Below are 17,650 nucleotides of genomic sequence, written 5' to 3'. Positions count from 1 at the left end.
GATGAATGAATGAGGTGGTACCTCAGCCATTTGATTCAAGTGTGTTTAACCAGTTACATCAAAAGGTTGAAGAACATAACTACTCAAGAATTGAGTCAGACGGCCCTTATGAGATATGTACGTCAAAGTACTCACACGGCCAAAGCGGACGGTTCGTTGGTCTAACATTTTAAGAAATGCTTGACAGGAGAGACCTGGTGCTGCCATCTTCATTTCTTCAAATGTAAAAAGCACATCAGTTGCATATAGAGTGGAAAAGTGAAGGGTAGCTGGCCAGTAATCAGTTAAATTTAGATCATGTCCACATGTCCAACTAGCCTCACATCCCTCACACCTCAGCTCTGGCATGCTGAGATCATAACGACCTAAAACACCAAAAAAATGTAAAAGTTGTAATACTTAATTATTTTAGTGTCAGGTTGACATTGTGTCACAAACAATTCCTTGTAGTCAGCAAACAAACATACTTAATATTTAAATTTTGCTAACATTGGTTTTTATTATGTTTTGATTCATGAAAAAAATAAAGTTATTCATACCATGGATTGTGACGACAGTGACAGCCTTTCCTGCTTTGATCCTCAAACACTCTGATGGGCAATCACAAATTCTAACTGGGATCTCCACAGGTACGAATCGTGCTAAAGAGGTTGACATGTTTAAAATATGAATTCACCTAAACTGTATTAACACATTGTAACTAATATATGCAGAACCAGATGACCTAAAAACCAGAACATTCAAAATACAGTCAAAAGTTAACAGTAAGAAAAACACTCTGAGGAGTGTTTAAACAGTACAAATAAAAAGCTTAATTAATACCTTGAACTTACCATCATGGCAAAGAGTTGTATTTAAAACATAGGTAGTTGGAGGCAATGGCTGGAAGAACCCAGCTATGATGGTTTCTCTGTTGTGAAAGACATGTTTGGTGTGCATCATCACATCACATTTTTCACAAAAGAAGGGGTGTGGTAGGCAATCACGACACCGAAGTGCAGATGGATTATTTCCACACTGCTGGCATAAGTGTGCTGACACACTTTGCTGAGCTGCCATGGTGTTAACCAGACGGGGTCTTTCTGCTTTCCAACTCTCTGAAAAAAGGCTTTTTCTTCTGCTCCAGTTTGTGGAAGCCAGAGGAGCTTTTGGCACTACTGGTTGACCTGCAGCATCATTCAGTGAGCTCTGGAGTTCTTGTAGAAAAGACTCTTTTAAAAAATAAAAACATTTTTTACATATTAGAAACGTATGGCACATAGAAGATGCTTAGAAGAAATACAATAAGATCTACTACAGACATACCAACAGTCTCTGGAGCAAAGGCAACTTCACAATGAATGTTAGAGGGTTGAGAGGGACAGCTGGTCTTCCGACGGTGGGGCGCTTTAAAAATAAAATAAACAAATATAAAAGTAAGGAGTATATCTAACATCTTACTTAAAGCAACATTTCAAAGTACAATTTCAATTTAATAACTGTATTACATTCCCATATCTTAAGATTAAAATTTGTAGTAGAAACCGGTTCCTACCGGTAACTAAAAAATTAAGAAAGTAATTTATACTGTCAGACAAATGGAGGAACAACACATTTGTTTGTAACCTTTTGTAACAAGGTATGTCTCTAAATACATATACATCAACTGCTGGAAATACATTCACTCTGTTTCAACTGCATTCTACTGTATGTCAAAACAGAAAAAATCCTCACTTAAATAACTAACATGTTCTATGTTGTGGAGTAATTTCTATTCAGCATACTATTACCGTATAATTGAAAATAATTATGTGCTGGGGAAAGTTATCAATCCTCTAAGAAATAGTGATTTGTTTCAAAAAGCAGATAAATATCAACATTATAGATGTAAAAACAAACAGAATAAATTACTTGGTTAAAAAAATATATATTGCCAAAATATCAAGTAATGAATGCATTAATTTAGTGATATATGTGTCAAAAATGTGTCATATATGTATATATGTGTCATATCTACATACATGTTTTAAAAGAAGTACTTACTCTTACATAATTGATTTCTTGTTGATCTAGGCCTCTTATATAGTTTGTTTCCATCTTTGTCCCTTTTTCTCCACCTTACTGTGGGTTCAGGGATCTGCGTAGGTACTTGATCTTTATCTTTCTTCAGATCAACAAGTAAGTCATCAAGTTTTTGAAGCTCAACATTTATTTTATGCTGATGTATCGCAGCATCCAGGACCATTAATGGATCAGGGATGTTTGAGACACTCATGGTGATGGACAAACAAACAAACAAAACAAACAAACAAACAAACAGAACTGTTGACAAATTACGTGAAGAACAATAGACAAATTAAGAACACAAAGATGACGAAGAGATATGACAAAAAAGATGACGCAGAGATTTGACAAACGTGGCTCTTAAAAGTGCCTTTTGTGGGTGCTATGAATGAGCAGAAATGTATGTCAGATGAATATCTCAAAGAAGAACCTGTTGACATAAAAACAAAATAAATGTTCAGATTTCGGAAGTTATTTATTTCAACGTAGACAGGTGGAGAGAACTTTGGCTGTAATGACCCAAGTTCGTTTTTAATTCAAATGCATGACCTAGCTGCAATCGGTGTATTCAGAAAACCTTTAGGATCATCACAGCCTAGGGTTGTTATAGCAACCCTCAAATTATACAACAAACAATTCTGTGACTCTATCATGGCTAATTAAATGTATTAAGTGCAGGTTCAGCTGAACTCTCTGGGCTCCAAGCGGCTAATGTAGCTTGCTAATGCAGCTAGCTAATGTAGCTAGCGGCAACAAAAATTAAAAAAATACATGTTACAAACGTGTCCAAATGTCTTCAACCATTCGCGGCACAGTCCTACTACCATTAAGTCCTACAACTGCAATCACATTCTGTAGTATTTTCTTTTGTTTTATAATACAAAACCATTTCTGACAGATTCAGGTTTGTACTCACCGGGGTCCAATGTCGCATGCGATGACGTCAGCTTCTTCTTCTTCTTCTTCTTAGATTTATGGACGGGTGGGATCTGTCCTTATTTTTATTTTAATCAAACGTTTACAGAACCGTCTGGCATGTAATCACAAAAGGAAATGCACCCTCACTCTTCTTAAACATTTTTATTAAAATTCTTTTTTTAATTATTAATGGACTGCAAACGACTTCGGAGGTGCATGCCGGTATTCCTTTCTTTTTTTATTATTGTGTAAAAATTAGAATATTATGTCCTTTACAATCATGAAGTTACGATGAAATCAGTGAAACTGGTGTAATTCGTGTCTGCTGTTAAAAAATAAACAGAAATGTAGATAAAATCACGGCTTCAGAGAACCGGAGGATCTTTTAAAACTGAAGTAAAATTAACTAAATTGTTAAAAACCTACAAATACATCTGCTATGCACGAATTGTGTGCCTTTTACAAAAATAGAACAGACTCGTCATCTTATTTGTTCCTAGATCGTCGGTTTTGGACGCTTAGGGAGCCGTACAGCATTCAATGGGAGAACCCTTCTCGTCAATTATTGACGCGAACGGGGTACCCGACGCGTCAATATGTGACGCTGAGGGAACCTGCCCAAGCGTCAATATATGACGAGTCGGGAGTGAGAACGTGTTGAATAAACAGATTGAGCAGCCTGAAATGGAAGGAGTGAATATACCAGACAGAAAATTCAAAGGATGGACGGAACATGTAACAGATGGGGCCCTGTTACTGCAGCCCCTGGATCCAGTGCTCTTAGAAGGAACATGCAGAGGAATTGACAACCCCCAAAGAGATTTTCCTGTGAGTTACAAGTAGTGGAAAGTGAAGACACTCAACAGAAGATAATAAGAGGACGGAAGCTGTGGGAGAAAGCTAAAGCCAGAAAAGCAGAAAAACCCTTTAAAAATTCCACTTAATGGAGTACATCACACAATTTTTATTTATTTATTTATTTATATGTTCATTGTTGTTTTGTGTCTAGTCTGATGACTGGGACGCCATCAAAGAAACAACGGGTGGATGTAGGGCAGTGGCTTAAATATGTCAGTGGATGCCACCAAAATGTTAGATTTGTTCTTTGGGTTGTGGAAGTTGGTAAAGTGTGTCCGTTGAAGAACGCCGTACTTGCCGTCTGTTACGGTGCGCTGGCAGTACAACGGTCAGTATTTGCTGTGAATTCTGAAGGCGAAGCCGCTGCGCTGTCGGGTGGTCCGAATAAACAGTCTGAACCACGATCTCAACCGCCGTGTGAGTCCAATTCCTGCCTCAAGTTTCCTTTTGACAACCACCATTAAAGAAAACACAATGCAGAGTCTAAGGAACAGCGAGGTTTTCATCTCACATGGACAGGGTTACATAATTAATGAGTTAATCTAAAGTTGATTAGATTAAAACAGAAAATTATGGTTATAGCCAAACTGCAAGAATAAATAAAAGTCTAAGCGGACGTTATTAGTTAATACAAGAGGCGCATACGAACTGTCCATCCATCCATCCAACTTCTTCCGCTTCGGATCGCAGGGGTAGCAGCCTAAGTAAGGAGGCCCAGATTCCCTCTCGCCAGCCACTTGGTGCAGGAGTTCCCAAATTAGCTGAGAAACATAGTCCCTCCATTGTGTCCCTTGGCCTTCTCACGGTGGGACGTGCCTGAAACACCTCACTAGGGAGGTATTGGTGAGGGTATTGGTGTTGAGGCCACACTCGGCTGCGAATCGCTCCAGTGAAAGCTGTAGATCACGACCTGATGAAGGCAGTAGGACCACATCTTCTGCAAAAAGCAGAGATGCGATCTTAAGGCCATCAGATCCCCTCAACACCTTGGCTGTGCCTAAAAATTCTGTCAATAAAAGTATTGAATAGAATTAGTAACAAAGAGCAGCCTTGGTGGAGTCCAACTCTCACTGGAAACGAAACCGAGTTACTGCCGGCAATGAGGACCGGACTCTGACCCTGGTCTGTTCCTGAGCTTCTGTAGCTCAGGATCAGATCACCAAGGTCCCCACCTTCAGCTGCCATCCTTTCGACTCTGCACCCCACCAGTTTGTCTCCCCCAAAGGTGGTGAGCCCGTGTGAAGAGGGAATCATGTCTCCTCTTCGGCTGTGCCCGGCTGGGCTCCATGGGTTAAAGCCCAGCCCCAAGGTGTATACGCATCTTGGCGGATGTCGCGCCCATAAATCACGCGAACCCTCATGGGGGCTAGGAATAATGTGTGGATAGACTTAGAATTATTTTTATGGTCATTGCACAAAGGAACATAAGTAGAATTGGCAATGAAATGTCATCACTTGGCAACCAGAGCACACACAAAAACACAAGAGTGCCTATAATTACAACAAATAATGTATTGCTAAATATATATATCTTAGTATTTTCAAGTAATCTCAGACAGTCTTAGTGATGTGATTGTTGAGCAATCTGATGGCCTGTGGGAGATGACTATTTCTGAATCTGGCTGTTCTGCAGCGGATGCTACAGAATCTTCTGTCGGACGCCAACCGGATGAACAGACCATGGAGAGGATGAGTAGAATCAGAGAGGATCTGGTTTGCTCTGTCTATGCACTTGTGAATAAGTCTGTTCACGTGATAAGTCATTAAGAAACATGCTACATCATCGTCCTCCTACCATTTCCTGTCTTCTTCTTTGTGGTTTTCGCCAGCACTAACATTTGGTTCTTGATCATGTGACTTGTGTGATGCGAAAAAAGTGTTTCTACTGCAGTTTTGCAAAATAAATCTATTATGATATGGGCAAAAAAATCATCTCATCTTAATGCCAACACTTTATGAAGAAACAAATTTTTTTTCTAAATTGCTGCGTTTATCTCAAGTACATTTCAACAGAAATGTGTTTTCAAGCAACGGCATAAGACAAGAGAACCCCACCAGGTCGTCAAACAAGACCGGTCTGTTAGTAGGACCACCTCGTCTTTTCACAACCTGTCAAGACTGTGAAAGTCGTGCAGTTCGTCCCCGAGTCAAAGAGGACGCCTCCAGATGGGTCCCCATAGCTGCTGAGGGTCACCATGGCTACGATGTGAGAACATTAGAGGCCAACAAGCTGCTGTGGCCGACTCTGTTTCTCTCATCTGGATCCACTGAAAGTTCTGGGACTCGGATGAAGAAAGCAGACTTGGAGCTTCTGGCTGTGTGTGCCCCGCTGCGTCCGCCTTCCTTCTCTACATGACTGTCTGCTGTTTCAAAGCCACTCGGTCAGTGGAGGCTCCTGTTGCTTCATTTACTTCCTGCTCAGTTCATCTTCAGTCATCCTCTCACTGACACACCATCTTCCTCTGGTTCAGTTTAACCTTTACTCATTCTGCTCATTTTATATTTCAGTGTTCTAAGATGGTGGATCTGATCAAACCAGCGACTACAGCTGAACTATAATGTTTGTTTAGCTACAAAATATCAAGTTTTGGTGTAAAACGAACTCAGTCCATCTCTTCCTTCATCAGATCAAATCAACATCTGAGGTTGTTCAACATCCTTAGCAGCCAAGAATATGACAGCATTAATGTCTGACTCTGTCTGCTCTGTTTGCTGAACAAACATGTTGGGTTTTCCTATTATATTCCACTGGCTCCCAGTCAGTGGAAACAGGAAACTGCAGGTTCGGTGGCATCCAGCAGACACATCGTCCTGCCTGGCATCAGCTAGCACCAATCAATCTGTGCAGCTTCAAGGCCCGGCCATCGGCCACCTTAGCCACTGGGAACCAGTGGATCAGCTGGACTTCTCATTATGGGACCACAACTGGAAGACGTTCAGAGCCGGAGCAGCGACTGCATCTATGAACGCAGACGACATGTTGAACATTATTACTGTCTGAGCTCCAGCTGCAGGATGGATGTCTGTGGATTCTCTGTGTTTAATAATGACCTGATCACTTTGATGAGAAGGTTCAGAGCTGGGATCTGTCCAGTTTGGTTTTCTATGAATGACAGTGATGGGAATGAACTGCTAGCACTCCACAGTTTTCCATTGCTGACACTTTCAGGACAGTCGGATCAGAGCTGCTCTGGTTCCAGTTCATCTGGAGATCTGCTCTAGTCTCAGTCATTGTCTTCCTCCCTTCAGCCTAAAAGCCACCCTCATTATTCTGAGCTCAGTGTGGGCTGATGTGGAGACAAAGGAAGGCTTAGAAACGAAGTGGCATCCCAGTTTGTCTGCTGATCTTGAGAGAAGCTCCTGATTGAAACGTTGTCCAGGAAGAGACCTGATGGATGTCCATGTTTAGAAAAGGAGAATTCTTTGTTGTCTGTTTCCATCTGAATGTTGAAAGAAAAGGAATGACTCAGACTGGAAATAAATGAAGCAGCTAATGAGACTCAAGCAGACAGCACACATGTTAGTGTTTTACAGACCGACCCACGAGCTTTAAAAGCAACATGTCTTCCACTTGATGGATTGCTCACAGTGTCTGTGGGGGTGAGGATACCACAGAAGAAGATGGAGAGCTCTGCTGATGTTGACTGTCATTTTTCTCAGCCTCAGTGTAGCTCATTTCTCTCATGAATCAATGTGAAGTTGTTCCCTGACTGTGGCTATCATGGTCCTGCTAAGTATCTGCTTGGTCTAGGTCAGGGGTCTTCAAATCCAGCCTTTGAGGACTGGTATCCTGCAACTTTGAGATGCATCCCTGGTTCAAAACACATCAATCAAATAGCTGAATTACCTCCTCAGTGTATTCAAGTTCTCCAGAGTTCTGCTAATGAACTTTGAGATGCATCTCAAAGGTGCAGATTGCAGGACATTGAACCTCAAGGACTAGGTTTGAAGAATCCTGGTCTAGGTCTGCCCACAGGTATTCACACCTTCACCCTGCAGCCTGCAGAGCAGTGAAGCTAGAAACATTCACAGCTTCCAGAATCCCATCACTAGTATCCCCAGATCCTGATCTGACAGCCCTCTAAAATAAATCATTCTCTCATCATCTGTGATCCTGGTCTCACATCTTGGTGCTCTTGCACATTTCCACCTTGTGTTCTTAGCATCAGCAGGATGAATGAGGCTTTTGTTGCCTGTCAGGCCATGTTCTCTTCAGCGGCACTGCTTCCAGCTCACTCTGTGAATGAGAAGAGACATGTGAAAGTGGTGTTTTCTTTACACAGGATAACCAAGGGGGAAAACCTGAAACAATGCCAGGGCAGAGATGGACCTCTCTCTGTGACACAACAGTCTCTTTATATGAGCTCATCCAGCTCACACAGACATGCAGAGAGAAAACCTGTGGCTCTGTCCAGCTTCTAGCAGGGAGATGGCATTTCCACTCATCTTGCATGAATCACTGAGCTCTTCACACACTGAGTCATGGCAGCAGCATGGAGACGGAGACACACGCATGGTGAAATTCACACACCCCAACACCCCCACCTGTCTGAAGCACTGAGGTGGTCTGTAAGTGTTGTGTCATAAGACCTGGATAATGACCAGTTCCAACATTAAGGTGTAAAGATTCAGAGGAGGAAGATAAATGAAGGTGCACCTTCCTGTCAGAGAGTCGTCTGCGGTGAATCAGATGGCAGCTTCTCCTGGTATGGCTCCTGTTCCTCATAATTATTAGAACAAGTCTTCAGTTGACTTGTTAATGATGAAGGGGAGGTCCAGACGGGGGTTAAGGAAGCAAAAAGGAAACCAGAACCAGTCTGGATGCTGACAGGGAGAAGAGTAGAGTAGCAGGAGAAGCTTTTATTGATCACAATCCCACCTGATGGGCTGCTGGGTGAAGGGTCTCCCAGCAGGGGGTGCTCTGTTACAGCACCCAGAAAATCATTAGACAACTTTACGTACTATAATAAAGATTTATCAAACAGTCCAACAGCAGATATGACTGGAGGCAATTGTATTTTTATGTCCAGGTTTCCCACTTTGTATTTGGTTCCTCCTGGTATTTCAGATCTGCTGTGAAGGTCACCATCTTGTGTTTCCTCTACATCAGTGTTTAGAGCTCAGCAGGAGGTCATTGTCGTCGTTCCACTTGTGCTTTAATTGACATCATGTCTAAATATGTGCGTCTCTCTGCCTCGGCCGTTCCTATTTGTTTTTCCTTGTCGCTCTCAATCTAGAGGAGAACGATGTTTGTCAAATGCTCCAGTGTTCGGTTGGGTTCATGGCCGATGTTTGGAGTGGTTGTTCCGGCCAGGCGGCTGTGAGTTTAAAATGGAGCTTTGTTTGTTTTCTCTGGCAGGTCAAGAACAGTAAAGTGGTTTTAGTTGAGGCCGTGGCTGAGCTGCAGAAGTTCTAGTGTCTGTCAGTGATACTAAAGCCACACAGAACCAGCCCAGACGACTCGCCAGGCCTCCCATCAGCCAATCAGAGGGAGCAACCAGACAACCATTAGCCAGTGGGCGCTCTAACCTTCTCAGAACTGCTTGATTTTTCAGAAGCCCTTTGCATTCAGTCCAAAGCAACCGAACGCAATGAGTAATAAAATATTCAGCTCATCTTCATCCTCTTAAGTGTTGGATGAGCATCACTCCACCTCCATCACCAGCTGTGTTTCCATTACAAACGTATTCAAAACTTTGTTGAAATTCCGCTACAGTGAAAAAAGAAAAAAACCCAATTGTCACAATTGCAGTTTTTTCCTTGAAAAAGAAATACAATTAAAATCACATGTGAATAAGTTTATGCGAAAAGTCTTTACAAAATATGCCAAGCCATCATCCTCTTACTTCATCTTCATTCTTACTTCATCTTCCTGTGGTCTTCTTCGTGGTTTCCACCAGTAGTAACCTCTGTATGTTGATCACGTGACTCGAAACAGAAAAAGTTTCCATTGCAGAAATAAGCAAACACTTCACATTGAAAAACAAGTTTTTCCATTAACTGAAATTATTTTCAAAATGTCAAATAGTGGAATTTTAAGGCTAATGGAAGCGCAGCTACAGACTATAGACTTACCCGGATATGTTTACTGCAGCGTGAACAGATGCAAACTGAGAAACCAATACATAAGGTTTCAGAAGGTTTATCTCTGATTTCCTCCAACTGAGCACGGCTACAAGGCTTTGCTTTACATTTAGGGGGAAATGTCAGAGAATATTTTCCCCTAATTTTATAAATCTAAAACAGTTTCTGTTTTAGATTTATAAAATTGCTCTCTTCGAGGTAGAGACTTGATGGTTAAGTGGCTAAGTGATCAGACTCAGTGACTGATCAGACTCGGAGGGCTTCTGGCTTCACTTCAGCCAGAAGCCCTCTAGTCCAAACACACCCTGACACACTTGAATGCACCAAAAACACACCTACACATGTTGTCAGTCAAACATACATGTTGCTTGAACAGACATAGACATTCCCATTCTGACCTTTGGTGCTGTTTCCAAGCACCAGTTTGGAAATGGTTTCCATGAGCCATTAGGTGATGACGGCTCACTATCAGTCCATGCAAGGCTGCTCTAGGTGGAGCAGCCTTGCATGGCTGCTTGAGAGTCTTTACCTGCTCTCCCCACTCCCCACATCACACACTGCATGTTGTAGCCAGGACTGTTGATGGATTTGTTTAGCATTCCTCGTTAGTGGCCACGCATGGCTGGTTGTCAATGATAGCACCCAGAGGGCATCACACCACAGAGAAGGTTATGCTGAGTTCAGGAGCCTGGAATATTTCTTAGGTTTTGTTCCAGCTGCCTCAGATCTGCTTCCAGGGATCCAGACGGGCCTAAATGTGGGACTGACTCTGGAGGAGAGTGACCCAGCATGGCCTCTGCATCACTGTTTTCTTTCCATAGCCTTTAACAATAACGCAGTGAACACTTAGCTTGGACACTGGGTGTGAGCAATAGGGAGGTGAGACCAAATTTAGATTTAGAGACGGTGTATAATAATCAGTTTCTCTCTCTTTGTGTGAATCTCTTTGTCCTTTTATCTTCCTTCCAAACTTCTTTTACTTTCAAAAAATGATTTTCCTCCAGATTGTCTCACTACCAGCCTCTTTATTTAAATCTTCTCCAACCCAACCCACTAACCCCATCTCCTCACCTCCCTCCTAGAATTTAGATCGCGCCTAAAAATATCCAACCTGGCCGAAGCCCATCTGGCATTCTGTCTGAGCCCAATCCAACCAAGTAAGTTAACTTTAAGTAAAGTTCCAAGCCAGAAGTAAACCCAACATATTATGCTAAGATTTTACTGCTTTTGTTTTTATACCACCATTTAAGTGTAACTTCTCCTGTTTTTTTGTTGTTGTTTTTTTTCCTATTAATGTCTTCCAGCTCCATCTTGTTGCTTATTGTAACTGCAGGGTGAGTCGAGTGCAAATCATCTGGGATGAGTGATTGATGGGCTCCCATCTCCACTGCTGCTCGAGCAGAGATTTCCTCAACAGGTTGAACTATCTACACCTCTGCATAGACTGTAAGTAGATTAACATAGCTTTACATTTGTACGTTCTCATTTGGCTCACCCTGTGTATGTACTGCTGGCCACAAAAGCCCGCTGCCAACCTAGACCCAACCATCAGGCAGATAATTCAGGCCAGGCCCAAATTTTTCTTTGCTTTCTTGGACTTTAGGTTCATGATTCCATGATTCATGATTGCGTTGCTCTATAATCATCGTTGCTTCTGGCACAAAAAGCTGAATCCTGCATCCTGGGTTCAACATGTCCTCTAAGCTATATGTGTCCATGGCAGTCCATACATGTATGGACAGCCATATGTGGAGACATTCAGTCAGTCGTATATGTGTGTTTTAGAGAGTGTCTGTGGAATTTGTGTGGAGAGCCTTGTGTCAGTCGTGACTCAGAGTTCAAGGCTGCTGCTTCTTTGTTAAGTTAGCTATTAGCTGTTAGCCACCAGTGTGCAGGAGCCTCAAGGGACACAATAAAAATATCCATCACACCACTGGCGCTCATCCAGCAGGAAAGAAACCATGTTCAAGGAAAACTCTGGAAATGTAATGAGCAAATGTGTGAATACTCTCCTGGGTTTTACTCCAGACTCCTCGTGCTACGCTACTGTCCGTCTCCCATCTAAATCGTCAGCTGCATCACAGAAAGATACTTTAAGCAGAAGATTCAGCCTGACTTATGGTGTCTTCTCCTACTACTGACTGCAGTTGTTTTTCACCTCCTGAGACGTTTCTGCTGTCTCTAATCACTATAACTATTCTATGAGGTCAGCAGGTCCTCCAGCTGTCTCATTCTCATGTCTTCCGTTGTTTTCTTCTCTTCACACATCCCAAATGCCTTGAGGAAATCATTATCTGAGTGGAAAACCATCAGGTCTGAATGTGTTGTGAAAACAGCCAGAATGACACACTAATGGTGTCGCTAATATGCTATAAACCAGAAGCTTTTTAAGGTTTGCCTGATTATGATAGTTGCCAGAATTACTCTGAGTATGTTGGAATAAGGAGAAAGCTAACAGTGAAAGATGCAGTGATCTGTTGCTGCACCAACAAGGCAGGAGGAGTGAAAAAGCTCTTTAGCTGTATGGGGGAAAGAAGCTTTTTTGTGACAGAAATCAAAACATTCTCTGGAGATGATGGGAATAACGGACATAAAAGCTGAACGGAGGAGCTGCAGCCATGACAACCTGTGTGCGGACCAGATGACCAGACTGTGTGGTAATCAGGTCTGAGTGAAGATGACTGTTAGTCTCTCTTGAATCTGAGCCAGACTGGGCCCTCAGTGATGTTTGGAGGAGCACTGGGATTGGTTGGTATCTCATGCTGGTGGGGTGCTGGGATTGGTTGGAACCTGATGAGTTTATTGGGTTGATGTAAAGGAAGAAAAGCTTTTAAGATATATAGGAAATACATCATTGTCAGGTTGGAAGAGCCATTTATGTCCAAGTGTTCCTTGCTCATGTCTTGAGATGTTGCTTCAATATTTCCACATCATGTATTTAGTACAGTGCCCCTGTAAGAAGATAGCCCCACAACATGATGCTCTAAACCAGTTCCTGTTTAACATTTGCAGAAAAACTCAGTTTGATGTGACTGATGTTTGAAGCCTCTCACTGGTTCCTCTGCAGGGAGCAACAATAAGACGTGACGACAGAACAGGAGCCATCATTGTGTTCATGAGAGGAGAAGCAGCAGACAGAAGTGGTCAGTTCCATCTTCTCCTTCTTGCTCTTTCTACATGTTTGTCTGTCAGCAGGTCGGAGGTGTGACAGATCCTGACTCTGCAGCAGAGAAACGATGTGTTTGTGCCGTAGATTAAATAAATCCACTCTTTAAAAGTGAACACAGACGACAGAGCTCTGCTGCTTGTCCACATTTGTGTGTGTGTGTGTGTGTGTGTGTGTTCACTGCATCCAGCCTGTTTGTGTCGGCTCTGCCAGAGTCGAGCCAAAAGCAAATTTCCACACATGTCCTCAATAACTTCATGATTCTTTTCCAGGCCCACTGATCACGTCACTGTAAACATTAATCTGCCGTTCTGTACACAACCTCCGGCTCCGAACACGCTGCACTTTCACACAGTAGCTCACTTGAGTTGGAAGATTAGAATAATCAATATCAGGATGATCATAGAGATTTAATTCTGGTGTTTTTATATGTCAGGGCTGATTCATTCTGGAGACGAACTGAAGGAGGTCAACGGGATCCCTGTGGACGACAAGAAACCAGAGGACATCATTCGTATCCTGGTATGGCTGGTGTCTTTTAATGTACGCCCAAAACGTTCTCCTCTGTTTTAGCTTTTCTTTCCTGGAAAAGAAAGCAAATATTCCTTGTTTGTGATGGCAAAAGATTTCCTAATCCTCCCCCAGACCTCAGGCCTCCCATCACTCGTCTTCCAACCAGACACCGGTCTTTCTCTGCTCTGAGTCTTTTCTGGCCTTTAAACCACAGGTTTTGAGCTGGGTATTGTTATAAACCTCACAAATTGATTCAATTTTAAGTCGATATTGTTTTAAAAACTTTGATATTGAATTGATTTCATTTAAATGGGGCAGTGGATATTAACGAATGTACAACTTTGGTGGAAATACACCAGATTTAGCAAGATTCTGATTTCCATCTGTGAACAACATACACACATAGCAATGCCATAAATAAAAATAAGAAATACATTCAAATGAAAAATAAAGAAATTTAAACATAATTCACATTTTCCTTGACGTCATTCACATTTTTGATTAATCATTAACAATATTTGAACAACATTGCCATTGCGTTCCACACTCCCCACCAGCAGGTGGTGGTAATGCACATCAAATAGCTGTTTGGCAACCACCAGTAAGCTCAAGAAGAAGAATAAGAAGACAACAAAGAAGACTACCACTTCACATCAAACTATGGTGACTGTAATTTAAAAATTATTTTGAAAACTCAAACGTTCCTGGAACCAGTGTGCGCAACCATGGAAACTGCTGTTCACCGTGCCATGATCCACCTTGAATTGGAAGAAGATGAACTGCAATGCACTGATGAATCAATATTTTTACCCAACCCCCAAATTGAGCTGCAGGGTCTAAGTGGAGGAAACTGATGCTGGAGTCCAAGCAGTCTTCTCCAACAGGTCTCCGTTTTGGGACTGAAGTTTTCCAGGGAGGAACAAAAAATTCTCGTAAACTCTGCGCAGACACATAATACTCCCGCTCTTTTAAACAAACACACACTCACACAAAGCATCATTCCTCATAATTATCCCAGTTTACCACTAACCATGACCAGTTCATTACCTTCCCCACTCTTAAAGGGAAAAAGCTCTCTGTTCTCAGTCAGATGCAAACCACTGATGGGGACAAACTGTTCTCAGTCATCCTACATTAAACTCTGACTTTCAGCAACTTAAACAGCAGGTGTTTCTGCAGGAACTATTTGAATACGATCCTGGAAAGACGAAGCTAAGAGAATCTCTAAGAAGGCCTACTTAAACCAAGAGGATGCAAGGCTAGAACCACTTGTTCTATTCAATGGTTCCTGGCCCAGCATAGAATAAGAGGCTGTTTTTTTACCCAGACTTTGTTTTTTACAGAGGAGACAGTTTTTCTGTTATCAGCCAAACGTTTCTAAGGCCAGAAAGGAAACCTTGGAAACGTTCCTCCTAATCCACGGGTACCTGACTGCTGACTGCTCCAGAAGCAAAGTCTATCTTTGGTCTGAGCCTCTTTTTTGTTTCTCTAAGTTGGATCTGACAGAATAACACTTCTGGCCATTACGGAGCTGCTTCTCTGTCACAGAAAACCCACCAAGACTTCTTCCCTCCAATCTCTCTGTGTCTTCAACATAAAAGTCCTTTAATTGGCTCCGGTCCAGAACCAGAAGGTCGTCCAGGAATCTGCTTGGTTCAGTGCTGCTACCATTCTGGATTCTGGAGCTTCAGTAAAACCTGTTCTTGTCCTCAGATGTTGGTCTGCTGATCATCACTCAGTCTGGTTTGTTGCAGAGGAAAAGTTGGTGCTTCTTTCTCCAGCTTGGCGACATGAAAGTTTTTATGTGTAGCTTCAGTGATCTGACCTGACGCCATCTGTCTTCTCATAAATCCGTGAATATCTGCTGGTACTGGAAACATATCTGCTAGCCAGTTTAAGACAACTCTATCGTAGCCCTTCATACAAATCCTACCCTCATCCATCCTGCCAGTTCTACCCTCATACCGAGGCCACATCCGTCCAGAGGTTCTCCCCGGTCATGGAGCGCTTCTCTCCTTCCTTTAATTCACCCCTTTTCAAACACACCCTCAGCTAAACGCACTCTACTTGGAACTGACTTGATACGTCCATTTTGGTCTCCCAGTGAACCAGAAGCCAGTTCTTGCTGGGAAAAGATTTTCCTTCAGACAGACATTTTCAGCTGATGGAGTTGCTTCCCTCTGTCTGTGAGTCTTTACTGCAGCGTGACTCAGAAATAACCTTCAGCTCAGCGGCCTGCTGACCACCTCTAAACTTAGCGTTAGCCTCTTCTACCTCTGCTTCAGCCCTGCAAGCCACTGAATTATAGATGTTTTCATTACCAGCTTATGTTCAACCATACACTGGCATCCATGCTGCTGGACGGCCAGAAACGGCCCACTGAAAGATTGTAGACAGACACTGCTCAGCTGTTCCCTCACTAGTTCAGTTTAGTGACCCACTTCCTCTCAGGAGTTCGAGGATTTCTAACTCTCCTTCTTGCTCCATGAGCAGAGGGCAGGTGGGAAATGTAGTCCTCTGCGGGCCACTTGGGCACCCTAGGTGAGATTTAGAGTTTCACTGAGCTCAGTGAAATCAATCAGGAAAAACTAGCTTGGCTAAATATTGGTTAGTTTCATGTTTGGCTAGCTAGCTTAGGTGCTACACTACACTCTGATAGACAACTAAGGCAACAAATAATTTCATCATATTAGTTTTACTTCCATTTCTGCCACGTTTGTCCTCTTCTTTTCTTTTTTTTCTTCTTTGGGCATCAGACATATGCTTTCTGAAGTTACATGCATTACAAAACTCACCCCACTCATCTGTACAGCGCTAGCCCAGCCATTGCCTTCTGCTCAGTTCTAGTCTCACTTCACAGCTCAGTCTGGGCTTTCTAATTTGATTTGGATCTCTCTGGTAGAATTTCTAACGGGCCAATCAGCGAATAGGAGAAGTTGTGAACGACGACGTCGATTTCTGAGCTTTTTTAGAATTTGAGTCTGTCTGTAGTTTTAGCAATAGCAAGTGGAGGAAGTGAAGGAAGCCAGTTCAGTCCATGTTGGCCACTATTCCAAATATTGAATTGGCATTAACAGATGCCTTGTTTGGTTCGGCATTTCTCCCTTCACAATGGAGGATGGTGGTTTCAGGTAAGCTTCACACCGTCGAATTAGCACATTACATACATCACAGGCAAACGTTAGCGATTGGGTAAAATTTTAAACTTTGACAGAGTCCACACCTCCAGCAAGCAATTGTTTCTCAATAGCTATTTAGGCCATCTTAAAGTGGCCCCAGTACCATAAACTACAGGTTAATTGGAGAAAACCTTGGAGAGCCTAAAGTTACTAAACGGAGGACAGAGGTGCTGATTGAAGAGAAGGTCTCTTCCTCTTCCTCTCCAGTCCAGGAGCTCCATCAGCTGGAATAATATTGGTGTTGGCAAGAGCTGCAGTCAGTGGGTCTGTTTACACTGAACATTTGTAAGATGAAAATAATCCCTTCCCTCTCTGCCTTCATTGATTCCTTCTTTAGTTAGAAACTGGCCTTTAAAGAGACACTAGTGCTGTTTAAGACAGTTCTTAATCAGCTCCATGTTAGACCAGCTAACTCTCAGCTTGACTGACCAGCCTGGCATTACCGCCTCCTGCCTTTCACCCCAGCTTCCTGCCATCAGTCCTTGGATCTCATCCACTCTTGGAAAACCTTGATGACTTTCTTTACTTTCTTACAGCGAGTCTGTTTCTGGCTGACATGCAAACCTCTCCACTGTCTGACCAGTTGCTTTACAGACTGATAAACATGTGGACCCACTTATCTCTCACCTTGGGGGTCTCTGAGTCTCACTTAATACATTAAAATGTTTCCCATATTTTTCATGCTCCCAATCTCCGCAGTAAAGAATTGAACCATTTGAAAACAAGTCTTGGGAAGTCCTAAACCTGTCATTTGCTTCAGGTTCAGATACAAGGGCCGACTGAGGAGAGTAATGAACAAGAAAGCAGTGTTATTCTCCTAAGGAGAGTCCTGTGGAGGCCACCCTCATGGTTCATCCACGTCCTACATTTTCATTTCATGCTTTTAGTC

At 42.5% G+C, this 17,650-nt stretch overlaps 2 long non-coding RNA genes across 3 annotated transcripts; one reads left to right on the top strand and one right to left on the bottom strand.

The window, feature by feature from the left end:
- Positions 1-598: 598 nt before the first annotated feature.
- LOC116711408 (uncharacterized) lies at positions 599-1,578 on the bottom strand. 2 transcript variants are annotated; one of them, XR_004337212.1, is made up of 3 exons: positions 1,306-1,578; positions 834-1,211; positions 599-641 (listed from the first exon to the last, which is right to left on the bottom strand). It is a non-coding gene; the product is annotated as an uncharacterized LOC116711408 (long non-coding RNA). The 2 variants fall into 2 exon arrangements; XR_004337213.1 differs by having other exon boundaries at positions 631-724.
- A 9,244-nt stretch (positions 1,579-10,822) lies between these two features.
- LOC116711409 (uncharacterized) lies at positions 10,823-13,594 on the top strand. Its single transcript, XR_004337214.1, has 3 exons — positions 10,823-11,349; positions 12,971-13,046; positions 13,506-13,594. It is a non-coding gene; the product is annotated as an uncharacterized LOC116711409 (long non-coding RNA).
- Positions 13,595-17,650: the final 4,056 nt, after the last annotated feature.

The sequence above is a fragment of the Xiphophorus hellerii genome, chromosome 21 (genome assembly GCF_003331165.1).
Source record: "Xiphophorus hellerii strain 12219 chromosome 21, Xiphophorus_hellerii-4.1, whole genome shotgun sequence".
NCBI lineage: Eukaryota > Metazoa > Chordata > Actinopteri > Cyprinodontiformes > Poeciliidae > Xiphophorus > Xiphophorus hellerii.
This window is presented reverse-complemented; position numbering and strand designations above follow the sequence as displayed.